The 14,855-nt window shown below is 40.2% G+C and overlaps 1 protein-coding gene across 7 annotated transcripts in view; it reads right to left on the bottom strand.

Annotated features, from left to right (window-relative positions):
- Window positions 1-14,855, bottom strand: part of INPP4B (inositol polyphosphate-4-phosphatase type II B) — a 272,899-nt gene that overhangs the window by 200,691 nt on the left and 57,353 nt on the right. The gene's annotated exons all lie outside the window — the stretch shown is intronic.

Raw genomic sequence — 14,855 nt, 5'->3', positions numbered from 1 at the left:
CTTGAGAGAAAAAGAAATACTTAAACAGCATGCATAATAAATGGCACCGTTCATTCTAAAGTACTCTTGACTGTCAAATATATTTCTGCACTTTTGGATGTATACCTTTCTTGAATATTTATTAAAGAAATATATTCAAGGCACGTACTGATACGCAATTCATCTTCATTTTCTAAATCAGAATTATGGTATATGTAGTGTTAGGTTGTTGCAGCACTGTGTGCAGCTGTCTAAACTATGGGTATGACCCTTAGACATATCCCCAAAGTCTTATGAAATTGAAATAGGTACTATGATAAGGAAGGGAAAACATGCAGAATCTGTTCAGAATTTTATACAACTCTTCAATAGCAGTTTAACTAATTAAAGGAGTCAAGGGGAAAAAGAGAAAAAAGGACTTAAGATAGGAGCTGTCAGTAGCATTCCAAAGGGTGGCAATTGGTTCTAATAGGGACATTTTTCTGGATTTTTTTCCATCTTTAAACTTGTTCACACTTTGGCAGCTTTGTCCTCTACACCAAATTTGTTCCCATTCTCTTTTCAGATGAGAGTCAGAGAGAGATAAAGTCCTGAACCCTTTATATAATTTCTTGCCCAAGTTCTTTTAAAAGGTGAAAAAAAATAACTAAAGAAGAAAAATGGATGGATACTTCGTATGCATGGTATTTTCAGGTAAGCTGAATTATATAGAGCAAAAATCACAAGCAAGAAAAAGTCAGACAACAAATGAAGGATAAAAAATAAGAGTAGGAAACAATGTATTCCTGGAAATGTTTTTACTAATACAATTCACTATATCATTTCATTCCTTTAGTCTTATAAAGCATTTTTGCTTCCACCACATCCAGACAGCGTTTACCTACTGATTTTGCTCTTTGGACTATTCTTTTTTGATCTTATAATTTCTCATAACTTTCTTTATTACATATTCCTTTTGATCCATTTGTTCTTCATTCATATATTTATTTTGAGCTTTGATCCTCATTCATTTACACCAGCCATTCATTTGTGCACTAAATCCATATTCATTCAGCACACACTTATTATTAACCCTACCTTTCCCTGTTTTATCACACAAAATTCGCACTTAACCATCAACAGGGTTTAAAATAAAATCCTCAAAAACAGGCTAATATATATTTAAGAGGATGTTCTTCTCTGATGTCTTGACATAACAATTTAAATGTAATCCTAGCGGATTAAGGTACTGCAGCTAGTTAAACACTAATTTAGACACTTTAGGTACTGCAGCTAGTTAGACACTTAGGTAACTAAGATGTAAACAAGATTCCACTTTCAAAATCCAAAACTGAAATATCTGTACATGACCCAATGCCTATGAAACCTGGAGAGATATTGTTATTTTAGACAAATATCTATTGAATATGACATCATTGTCATTCTATTATGTCTTTCTGTGAAAGTTATTAACTTACTATAATCCTTCTATGTGTGCTATTAATAAACTAAATGGTCTGGCATCATGGATTTACATTTGTTGGTTGATTAAGCAAATTGAAGGAAGTTCAAAAATTCTTTAACTTTATATACAGTCATGGCCGAAAGTATTGGCACTCCAGAAATTTTTCCAGAAAATCAAGTATTTCTCACAGAAAAGTATTGCAGTAACACATGTTTTGCTATACACATGTATATTCCCTTTGTGTGTATTGGAACAAAACAAAACAAAGGGAGGAAAAAAAGCAAACTGGACATAATGTCAATCAAAACTCAAAAAATGGGACAAAATTATTGGCACCCTTAACTTAATATTTGGTTGCACACCCTTTGGAAAAAATAACTGAAATCAGTTGCTTCCTATAACCATCAATAAGTTTCTTACACCTCTCACCTGGAATTTTGGACCACTCTTCCTTTGCAAACTGCTCCAGGTCTCTCTTATTGGAAGGGCGCCTTTTCCCAACAGCAATTTTAAGATCTCTCCACAGGTGTTCAATGGGATTGAGATCTGGACTCATTGCTGACCACTTCAGAACTCTCCAGTGCTTTGTTGCCATCCATTTCTGGGTGCTTTTTGACGTATGTTTGGGGTCATTGTCCTGCTGGAGGACCCAAGATCTTGGAAGCAAACCCAGCTTTCTGACACTGGGCTCTATAGTGCGACCCAAAATCCTTTGGTAATCCTCAGATGTCGTGATGCCTTGCACACAGTCAAGGCACCCAGTGCCAGAGGCAGCAAAACAAAACATCATTGAATCTCCACCATATTTCACTGTAGGTACTGTGTTCTTTTCTTTGTAGGCCTCATTCCGTTTTCGGTAAACAGTAGAATGATGTGTTTTACCAAAAAGCTCTATCTTGGTCTCATCTGTCCACAAAACGTTTTCCCAGAAGGATTTTGGCTTACTCAAGTACATTTTGGCAAACTGTAGTTTTGCTTTTTTATGTCTCTGTGTCAGCAGTGGGGTCCTCCTGGGTCTCCTGGCATAGCATTTCATTTCATCTAAATGTCGACAGATAGTTCGCACTGACACTGATGCTCCCTGAGCCTGCAGGACAGCTTGAATTTCTTTGGAACTTGTTTGGGGCTGCTTATCCACCATCCGACTATCCTGCGTTGCAACCTTTTATCAATTTTTCTCTTCCGTCCACGCCCAGGGAAATTAGCTACAGTGCCATGAGTTGCAAACTTCTTGATAATGTTGCGCACTGTGGACAAAGGTAAATCTAGATCTCTGGAGATGGACTTGTAACCTTGAGATTGTTGATACGTTTCCACAATTTTGGTTCTCAAGTCCTCAGACAGTTCTCTTCTCCTCTTTCTGTTGTCCATGCTTAGTGTGGCACACACAGACACACAATGCAAAGACTAAGTGAACTTCTCTCCTTTTTATCTGCTTTCAGGTGTGATTTTTATATTGCCCACACCTGTTACTTGCCCCAGATGAGTTTAAAGGAGCATCACATGCTTGAAACAATCTTATTTACCCATAACTTTGAAAGGGTGCCAATAATTGTGTCCAGCCCATTTTTGGAGTTTTGTGTGACATTATGTCCAATTTGCTTTTTTTCCTGCCTTTTTTTGTTTTGTTCCAATATACACAAAGGGAATAAACATGTGTATAGCAAAACATGTGTTAATGCAATACTTTTCTGTGAGAAATACTTGATTTTCTGGAAAAATTTCTGGGGTGCCAACACTTTTGGCCACGTCTCTATGAAATATCAATTTGGATTAAATAGCCCTGCAAAGTTATATTTCCAGAATTAGAACTGCAAAATTTATCTTTTCTGCACTTGTACATTTTTATACACAGAAGATGTAATAAATCAAGTATTTTAAGTTCGTACATCAAAATAGCCACTCTGTCTAAATAAAATTTAATCTCCTTTCATTTTATATATCTGTCAGAAAAGCAAAAATCAATCAATATACTACTTTTAAAGCTCATGACATCCTTTTCTGTTAGTTTAGATTAAGACAAAGAAAAATAATTATGCAAAAAGTATTAATATTGGAGAAGTTAATTATGGGTATAATCTGTTAGGAGAATAAAGACAAATCCCAGTAGCACTTGAGCATGCACATATACACAAACATACCACAATTTCTTGACCTGATTATTTCTGTTTGGTTTATGCCATTTTAGAAAATCAGCTTTAAAAACTTTTTTCCAACTTGAAAATTTCCAGCCCAATTAATGTTGAACTACTGCCACCCACCCCTGGTCTTTTGACTGTCCTGCCTCAATCATCCTTACCTTTATTTACTTTAATTTTAGGGCTAATGTTTTCAAACAAGTCACTTGACCAATCTGCTCTGATAAAGGCAATGATGTCTGGTGGGTGGGGTCAAAAATACAAGATGACAACTGTGACAGCAGCAACTGTGCTATCAAAGTCCTTTGTGTGCAATGTCACTGTTTAATTGTGCTGCCATCTAGCCTTTTTAGACCATTCCTCCCTGCAGATGCTGTGGATACAAACTATAGTTCTGAATTTTTTGCTATTTATTTTAGTATTAAGCTTAAGATTCAGTGATATAATGGGGAGTCACTGTTCTGAATTTATAAGAAAGGCTTGATTTTTACAATTCTCTATTTTTATTGTACTAGACCAGGGGTCTGCAAACTTGTCTCTTTTAAGACTTGTGGACTTCAACTCCCAGAGCAAAGCTGGAACTCTGGGAGTTGAAGTCCACAAGTCTTAAAAGAGCCAAGTTTGCAGACCCCTGTACTAGACAATATTACGATGTAGGAGATGACCAGACTGAGCACGAGGGAGAGGTCAAAAGCATGATCAGTTGCAAGTCCCTTTGCATCGACAAGAGATCTAAGTCCAGCACACCTTGAATTCTTATGCCAATTTGCTTTGACCGTTAGTAGTTCAGATTCTTACCTAGAGCCTTTTTTCCAACCTCAGATTATTTGGTCAATAGAGTCACAATCCATCTGCTAATCAGCACCAAAGTGGTGACATATAAGATGATGGGAAATTATCCCATCCTCTTCCTTCCAGTAATTGAGCACCTGGACAACAAGAAATGCTTTCATGCGTCAAACAATTTTATTAATACTCAAATATTCAGGAAAATTCGAGTAAGTTCTATATTACAAATAGTAATATGGCAAAAAAAAACCACAACTTTATAAATGTATCTTTCTGCGTTAGAATATTCATTCATTATTTACTACTGAAGCATATTTTACTTCTCCCAGAAATTTAATTCATTCATAACTGATTTTGAAATTTATCTCCCAAAATTTAGTAAAAATAAATCTCCAAAATAACACCTTTATATAAGCAGTACTCTAAACTAGTATAAACTTCATGAAAGAGCAATAAATGAAAAAATAAGAAAAGAAAGTATATTCTTTTCATATCGTTTCAGAATATATATTCTAGGCAAATCAAACTATTCAAGCACAGAACATAACAAACGGATCGGGTAATGATTGAAATGCATAAAAAGCAGACATTTCCAAAGCTTAGGGTTTTTCATATCTATTTTAGCAGGGTTGATAAAAGAGCTAATTTACTAACCTACTAATGTTCTTTTAAAATTGACTTTCCTATCAATTTAAATGTGATTTAAATCATGATATGTTAGGTTTGTCAGTGAAAACACTGTGCACAAAGAAATACTCCAACTATAATTTTTTAGTCTTTGTAACTCTACAAGCAGGAAAAAGGGTTTCCTGCGTGTTTTTTTCCTTTTGACTCAATGCTCAAAATACTTTTGCTTTTTTTAATCTTACGTGAGAAAAATACTAACCAGTCATAGCATTGTATCAACTCAGGGAACCATTTACACGTGTCTCTGAATTTGGGGCTGAGAATTTCTTATCAAGGTGGTTTTATTTTCTTTAAGACTATTGTGTGACCTTTAAATATTATATAGTGTGATCCTACATAGATATTATTTATAATGATTCTGTACTGACTCCTGTATGAAAGTGGTATACCTGTCAAAATAAATTACTGGAAATACAAATATTGCTGCATTTCTGGAATTGGGCAGGGGAATAGGATGGCTTATTGTTGTAATGAACGGTAGTGGAGGGAGGCAATACCAACTACTACTGACATGCTTATCAAATACCATAGAATGCAGCAAACATAAACACTCCAACACTGAAAAGAAAAAATAATACTATTATCCCAAAGCCCTGTCATTAAAACAAAAAAGCCTACACCATGGTCAGTACTATGACAGTTAATTATGTTAACTATGACAGTCTTCTTCTACGCATGTGCGAGAATGGCGGCGTTTTGATTTTCATGCTGATGGCGGGCAGGGTTTTCCTGGGCCAAGATGCCGTAGACGTCGACTGCCGAGCTGCCTGAGTCCTCCGCCTCGGATTCCATCATTCCGGCAACCGAGGGGAGGTCTTTAGGCCTCGTTGGATACTTGGTTGCCGGGAATGGGGCTGGAGTCGCGGACGGGTAGCGGATGGCAGATGGCGGCAGCCATTTTGGGGGGCGCGGAACAGCGTCCGCTGAAAATGGCCGGGCCGGACTGCTGCCTACTAGCCGCGCACAACATCGGCGGCTGGATCGTTTGCCGCATCTGTCATCAGCGGCATTGATACCAGCGATACCATCGACACGACTGCTGCCTACTAGCCGCACACGACATCGGCGGCTTGGATCGTTTGCCGCATCTGTCATCAGCGGCATTGATACCAGCGGCGCTGAACACTGGTGGCTCTGGCAGGCGGAATTTGGTTCCAGCTGACTTCTGGCCGCTTATGACATCGGTAGCTAGAAGTTTTTTTTCCTGCTTTCGGCATTGGCGGCATTAATTATGGGCGGCTTCGGAATTAGTCATGGGCGGCATCGGCAGGCGAAATTTTTTGCCGCATTTGTCATCGGCGGCATTAGCGGGCGGAATCCATCAGCTGAATTTCCATCTTTATTAGTCCGATTACTGGCCGTTTTACTGGCCTGGTTCGTGACTGTCCCGGCTCTGACCATAGACCGCGATATCATCAACGGCGCACCGGACCGCGATTACTATCAGCGGCCCACCGGTGGCCTGATCCTTGATGGTGTTTCTGCGAGGTTTGGCCTAATTAATATGGATCTGCGGGATCCCTCTGTGAGTCCTTGGACCTGTTGGTTTTTTGCTATTCTCTGACTTTTAGCCCGGGGGCCTTGCGGCCATTTTGGGGCATGGGGCAGCATTCCGGCCTGGTCTGGCCTATCTCCCTGGCCGCAATTATCATCTGCGGCATTAATGGTGGGGCCTGACGTTTGGCCGTGATAGTCATGAGCTGATTCCCGGCCTGAACTCTTGGCCATGGCTCGACTCCCAGCCGTAATTTTCATCTGCGGCCCTTTTTTCGTGGCTCTCAGTGACATCAGTTAAGAGATGGCATTATTGGTCCTCGTGGCGTCGTTTGTGGACAATTAACAATATATGAGGGATGTAGCAGACGGTGGAGATGGTGTATGACCAATTGCAATTGTACCGACCAGGGATGCCCTTTTTTCCTGCTGTTATTTATAATTTTTCATGAAATATTCACCTACTGAACTTCTTCGACTGCGAGGTTCCCCCGCCTCTCAGGAATGGCCCCCCATGTTATCGAGGGCCTGCCTTAACGAAGGGTCTTGGGACCCAGAGAGGTGGCATGCGATGAAGAAGAACCTCTGGGGTTTTTTAAATAGGTTTTTAACAAAGGGTCTTTTAAGGGGGGGGAGGGAAGAGACGGGTGGGGGGAGAAACCCGTCGGGGAGGGAATGTCCAGTCCCTGGGCTTGCTCGCGGCGTTCCTCCATCTGGTCCGAAGGCAGGAGGGGAGGGGTGTGTTCCAGGTGTTGAGGGTCATTCCATCTGTACGGTAAGTGGGAGGGGCAGATATGGCGGAAACAAGGGGCCGTATCATTTTTTGGGAGCACGTACTCGCTATTTAAAAGCGATCACGTGCTCCAGCACCTTAGTCCTTACCCGTTCCCCGGATGGCCAAGACCCTCAGAGCTTGGGCCTTCGGTTGATGTTGTGCAATGCCCGGTCCGTGGTCAATAAGGCCCCCCTGATCTGCGATCTTATTCAGAGGGAGTCCGCGGACTTTATGGGCATTACGGAGACCTGGTTGGGCACAGAAGGGGGTGCACCCCAGGTTGAACTGTGCCCTCTGGGTTTCTGAGCATTCCATCAACCGAGGGCCCAAGGTAGGGGTGGAGGGGTGGTGGTTATGATTAGAGAAGGGAGTCCACTGTGCCTCAGATAGCTGGTTGTGAATCCCTCCTTGTGAAGTGGGGCCATAGGAATCAGATGGCTTTGTTGATCACATACCTGGCTCCTTGCTGCGTGACTACAGCCCTACCTGAGCTACTGGAGGTGCTTGCCGGAGTGGCGGTTGAGATTCCCAGACTTTTGGTCATGGGGGATTTCAACTTGCCATCGGCCGGCTTGTCATCAACGGTGGTCCAGGAGTTCCAGGCTTCCATGACGGCCTTGGACCTGATTCAAGTAACTGATGGCCCTACACACATTGGGGGAGCCACACTGGACTTGATTTATATCTCTGGACAGTGGTTTAATGATCTGGTATTAGGAGATTTAGTGACAGAACCTGTGTCATGGTCAGATCATTTTCTCCTTCGCCTGGACTTTCGGACTGTCGCTCACCACCGCAGGGAGACGGAACCAATGCGTTGGTTCCGTCACAGGCACCTGATGGACCCCGAGAGGTTCCTGACGGAGCTTGTGCCGTTCCCTGAGGATCTTGCCCATGGCACGGCTGAAGAACTAGTTACAGCCTGGGAACAGGCTGCGGCTAGGGCTTTGGACCGTGTCGTGCCTTTGCGGCCTCTGACCCGGTGTAGATCTCAATTGGCCCCTTGGTTCTCTGAGGAGCTGAGAGAGATGAAATGCCGGAGAAGACGCCTAGAGAGTACCTGGAGGTCCAGCCATTCCAAGGCTGATCGGACACTAGTTAGGTCTTTTTCTAAGACCTACCTAGTGGCACTGAGGGAGGCGAAACGTTCTTACGTTTCCACCCTCATTGCGTCGGCAGATCCGCCCTGTTTCGGGTGACCCGCTCTCTCCTTCATCATGAGGGGTGGGATGACCCCTTGCAGGGACGTGCCGAGGAGTTTAGTGGTTATCTATATAACAACCGCAGCTGACTGTTGGGGGCGAGTCATTGGCCCTAACGGAAAGGGTGCGCAACTTGGGTGTTCTCCTGGATGGACGGCTGTCATTGGAAGATCATCTGGCGGCCGTCTCTAGGAGAGCTTTTTACCAGGTGTGCTTGGTCCGCCAGTTGCGCCCCTTCCTTGAGCGGGATGCCTTATGCACGGTCACTCACGCTCTTGTCACTTCTCGTTTGGATTATTGCAATGCTCTCTACATGGGGCTACCCTTGAAGTGCACTCGGAGGCTTCAGTTAGTTCAGAATGCAGCTGTGCGGGTGATTGAGGCGCGTTGCTCCCATGTAACACCACTCCTGCGCAGATTGCACTGGCTATCTGTGGTCTTTCGGGTGCGCTTTAAGGTTTTGGTTACCACCTTTAAAGCGCTCCATGGCTTAGGGCCCGGGTACTTACGGGACCACCTGCTGTTACCTTACGTCTCCCATCAACCCGTACGCTCACACAGAGAGGGTCTTCTCAGGGTGCCATCCGCCAAGCAATGTCGGCTGGCGGCCCCCAGGGGAAGGACCTTTCACCGTGAATTGAAAACACATTTATTTATTCAAGCAGGACTGGCCTAAATTTTTTAAATCCTAAATAATTTTAATTGGGGTTATTATTTATGAATTTTATGGGTTTTAAATTTGATGGTTTTAAATTCGGCCATTTATGGAATATGTTTATTTTTAGTCCTTGTTTTAATTTGCATATTGTACTGTTTTATAATTTGGCTGTACACCGCCCTGAGTCCTTCGGGAGAAGGGTGGTATAAAAATCTAAATAAATAAATAAATAAATAAATAAATAAATAAATAAATAAATAAATAAATAAATAAATAAATAAATAAATAAATAATCCAGCCTCCAATACTTTTCTTCTGCTTTCTATCTCATAGCAAGTATGCCCAATATGGATTCCTTACTCTGCCAAAGATATGACCAATTCAAGCCAGCATTCAAAAATACACTAGTCTATGATTTATATATCTCAATCACAGCAGTCATCAGATCACCAACAATTTAAAGATTCCCAGAATTTATGGGAGATAAAGAATCAATATCACAAGCAGATAGAAAATCCAATTCACTTTTAACACATAAAAGTGAAAAATAGTCTTTTTTTGACATGCTTTCAAAGAAGCTTTTTTAAAGTTAAAAGTACTATAGTAAGTTCCAAATAATTTCAAAGTGAGTCTAACACTATACTGTAAATCTCAAGGTTTCAATCTTTCTTTATCCACTGTGAGTTTCAAACAAAATAAAACTGTGTGCATTCTTTGAATACATACTTTAAATCAAATCACTTCCTGGCAAATATAAGGGAAAGAAATGGAAGCAGTGATAGATTTTATTTTCTTGGGCTCTAAGATCATTGCAGATGGAGACTGCAGCCATGAAATTAAAAGATGCTTAAGAAGAGAGCTATGGCAAACCTAGATAGCATATTAAAAAGCAGCAACATCACCTTGTCAGACAAAGGTCTATATCAGTGATGGCTAAACTTTTTGCCATCGCGTGCCAGGAGGGGGGGTTGCACACGTGCCCACACCCATAATTCTATGCACCCTGCCCCCGCACATATACATGTGACACCCCCCGCTCCGCCCCTGCTCCTGGCACGTGATGGCCCGGTAGGCCTGTTTTTCTCTCTCACCTGGCTTCTAGGAGTCTGGAGAGGGCGAAAATGGCCTTCCCCATCTCCTCAGAGGCCCTCTGGAGGCCGAAAATGACCAGAAGTTGGCAAATGTGCCATTTCTGGCCTCCAGAGGGTCTCCGGGGGGATGGGGGAAGGCCATTTTTGCCCTCCCCAGACTCTTAGAGAGGCTCTGGAGACTGGGGACAGCAAAAAAAAGGCCTTCTCCCCCCAGGGCCTCCAGAAGCAGAAAATAGCCTGTTTCCTTACTTCTGGTGGGCCAGGAAGGCCCGAGAATCAGCTGGCGTGCCCATGTATGCTGGAGCTGAGTACTGTTTTTCAGAAAAACAGATACTGAATCTGAAGCTCAAATACTTTGGCCACAAAATGAGAAGAGAGAATTCATTGGAAAAGATCCTAATGTTGGGATAGATTGAAGGCAAAAGGAGAACAGCAGAGGATGAAATGGTTAGATAATATCATCGACTCAGTGGGCATGAGTTTAGGCAGTGGAGGACAAGGGGCCCTGGCATGTTTAGACCATGGGGTAATGAGCAGTTGGACACTACTAAACAACAACAAAGAACAAAGATACAAAGCTACTCTTCCAAACAGTCCTGCCAACCCCTCTGATCAAATGATCTGGGATATGAAGAAAATCCTCTGATCAAATGATCTGGGAAGCTAAGATCCACAAAACTACCCTATTTAGGTCTAAATAGGCTTGATTCAATAAGCTCGATTCATACAATTTTAAATCTATATATCTAAAACCATGGAAATAGTGTCCAGGGTCTGTATGAAAAACATTACTACAAATACCTGGGTATCCTTCAAACTGACAACATAAAGCACACAAAAGTCAAAAAGACAGTTAGAAGTGAATACATCATGACACTGAAGAAGATCTTAAAGTCCCAACTTAGTGGAGGAAATATCGTCAAGGCAATTGAGGCCTGGGCAATTCTAGTCATTAGATACACAGCTAAAATACTGAACTCCACCAACACTAAAAGTCCTGAATAGGAAGACCAAAAAATAATGTCAATGAATCATGCCCTTTATCCACACACAGCAATTAATTACAGACTCTACTTACTGAGGAAAATGGTAGGCATGGAATGTTGCAAATATACCAGACAGTTGAAGGAAAACAACAACACTAGAAGAATATCTGAAAGACAATGACGAAGATGCACTGAAGCTAGTATGCCATGAAGTCTTATTCAGTACTAGAGAGACCAAACTGTCCTAGAAAAAAGATCAAATGAAGAACAGAAAAGAGACAAGGCAAGAGAAGGTTTTACATGGCCAGTATGCAAAAAATGCAGGCAAAGCAGATAACAAGAGCTGTGAATGGTTAAGAGCAGAAAAATTGAAGATAAGCAAAGGGACTAATTCTGGCCACATAAAACCAAGTCTTAAGAACAAATGCATAGAAAGTAGGACTGAGGAGAAAGCAATAGACAGCAAATGCTGCCACTGCAAAGAAGCTAAAGAAACAGTGGACCACCTAGTTAGCTCTTTCAAGAACACACAGAAGACAGAGGTAGTTCAGACAATAGTGACAAACAGATGGAGGGAATAGCAAAGGACTAGAACCGCTACTAAACTATTCTTATTCTTATTCCCAAGTCAGGTACCTGACTGTATGACCAACCATAATAATACATTTATTATGCTGCCCAAGTCTCAGAGATTCTGTCTTCCATTTGTCACGCCAGCATTCACATTTCTAATTTCATTTTAGAATGACTTATATAAATTGCTGATAATAGGTAAGGTCTCTAGAGACTGCCAAGTCATATTTGAATGAGGACACAACATTCTAAATCAATGAGGATACATCGTTCTAAATCAAACTGATTCTTTTTCTGATACACTGTTAAAGCCATGTTGTTAAAAACAGATAATAGGAAATGACAAAGTAGGCTTATATTTTTCCTTTGAGATCAGAATTTTTCCTGTTTTTCTCTCTTCCTCAATTGCTTTCTCTAACTATTCCTTCTAAATGTACCAATTTTCTCATTTACGTTAAATTATACAAGTTTAACTTTAGTTTCAACCTATATTTATGAATTCTAAATAGTACTTATTACATATGCCAAATACTTCTCAAATTCCTAACTTCTTGGATTATATTTGGCATTTTATTTGAAACTTATTTAGTACACTGACTGGATTTCAAAAGCATTCAAAGTGGCCATGCCTCACTGCTTTCACATACATTCACTTACAAATAATTCATTCAGGATCAGACTACAAATTGTATTTCCGCTGTCTTTTTGCAGTTTTAGGCATGCAAAGCCTGAGATTATCATGTGATAAATAACTTAAATTCAGTTATTAAGAGGCAACTACATGTTCACATGTGTCCCTGTATATTTTAAAGGAGGGCAGCTGCAAGAGTCATAGTGGATAAAGATTTCCAGCTAAGGCTTCCATACATTTCCATCATTAATCATGCATAGGTTGAGACTGCTGAAAGTTGTAACTCAGCCATAGCTGCAGGGCAATGTGTTTTCCGGTCTTAATAATAATAACAGAGTTGGAAGGGACCTTGGAGGTCTTCTAGTCCAACCCCCTGCCCAGGCAGGAAACTCTACACCATTTCAGACAAATGATTATCCAACATTTTCTTAAAAATTTCCAGTGTTGGAGCATTTACAACTTCTGCAGGCAAGTTGTTCCACTGATTAATTGTTCTAACTGTCAGGAAATTTCTCCTTAGTTCTAAGTCTTCTTCAATCATACATACAAGAAAAAAAGTAGGGCAAGGGAGAACATGGGCCCATGGAGCAGACAAACTGTTCCGTGTCTAGAATAGTTGTTTAAGTATCTTTAATAAATAGTATTTCTATCATCATTTAAAATCTGTTTGGCATTATTCTACTCAGTACGATATGAATGTAGGCCTCCGTCAGATATTTCTCTAGCCTGAAGCCCTTTCCCCGTGTTGCCAATTTTCAGTAAGTAAATAGTTGTTTAAAAGAATATGGTGAGAAATAATAGAATAAAATGAGAAGGAAAGTGAGATACTATGAAAAGAAATGATTTTTCGCTTAGCTGTCCCTCATTTGCCTGCTCATTTGCAGTTCATGAAACTTCTGACCAAAATCACCATGAAGCCCAAATCTTAGAAAAACTGCAAACCCATGATTTAGTGCTCAAGGAAAGCAAAACACAAAACACAAACACAAAACACAAACACAAAAACCAACCTTTTCTTTCAGAACAGAAGTTTGAAAGTTTGTGTTACAGAAATTAGTGTTGTGAGTGGTTGATAAACGTAATGTTCAGATTTGACGTTTGCATTATGATGTCATAAAATATTCTCCTTCCCAGTGGTCATAGCCTGTAAACCTCCCCTGTTTATCATATGGATGCTCAACTGCCAATAGAAGAGAACATATGAATCTGGCAGAATATATATTTTTATATAATTTACTATACCATTTATATACCTTATTTACTATTTTGCTATACTATCATATATTTATATATTATATTTACTATTTGTATAATATATTTTACTATACCAAAGCTTATGTCACTGTAAATATGTTGACAATAAAATTCATAACATAGTGACATTTTGTTTATTACTAAAGGCACAGATTTGAAAAATCACTCTAGAATAGCAGCAATTACAACTCACACAGACAGAAAACTAAAGGTGATGTCTGACTTATATAAAAACACTGCACTAATAAAGGAAGGAAATGAGAAAAGCACTAGAGAGAGGGTACAGCGGAAAACTATTTGAAGGAAATGTTACCAGGCTAGTTTTTTTAAAAAAAATTAAAGGACTATTTTCTTTTCTTCTCTATGAATCTCTCCAATTATCTAGGTTAGGCAATGCTGGTTTTTTTCTGAACAAAGCTTGCATAAAGAAATCATTTATCAGTGTTGTCATTAGTGTAGAGCTTCTAGACCCTGACTCAACAGATTAAGGAAGAGACCCTAAAAAACGCACAGGTATCTTTCTTCCAAAAACAAATCATCAGAAAAAAAGCTTTGTATTTATTCTCTAGAACAATAGTTTGGTGCCCTTTTAATTCTTTGGATTGTAGCTCTCCTGCTGCTTATTGGCCATGTTATTTGTAAACAATGGGTACTGTAGTCCATGAAGGATAGAAATTAAAGTTTTCTTGTGATGAAATATAGTTACCATTCATTCTCTGTTCATGATTTGATATCACGCACAACTGAATGTACATATCCTTAAACTAAATGAAATAAGGAGCATATTGTGGCCATAAGTCAAGGAACTCCTATAATTTTTATGTAAATGAGCCTTAGGGATAATACATTCCCTTCTTCTTCTAATATAGCCATAAAAGGTCAAAAATTTCACTTCTACCTGTAAATTAACTGGTGATTACAAATAATTAAGTTAGTCAAAATAAGAAATCACAATAGTGTTTGGAGTTGTAAATAATGGCTGGACCAAGAGGCCCTTTTCATGGTCACTTGCATTTTTGGTTACCTCTCAACTGCTCTATTGCACAGCTTTCCTAACACAGGCACCTTGCAGGTTTATGGATTTTAATCTGCAGCTTTCCTCAGCCAAATAGATCACAATGTTGAAAATTCTGGTGCCTAGGTTTAGAAAGGCT

The sequence above is a fragment of the Ahaetulla prasina genome, chromosome 8 (assembly GCF_028640845.1).
Source record: "Ahaetulla prasina isolate Xishuangbanna chromosome 8, ASM2864084v1, whole genome shotgun sequence".
NCBI classification, from domain to species: domain Eukaryota; kingdom Metazoa; phylum Chordata; class Lepidosauria; order Squamata; family Colubridae; genus Ahaetulla; species Ahaetulla prasina.
The sequence above is the reverse complement of the archived record's forward strand: the minus strand, read 5'-3'. Positions and strand labels throughout refer to the sequence as shown.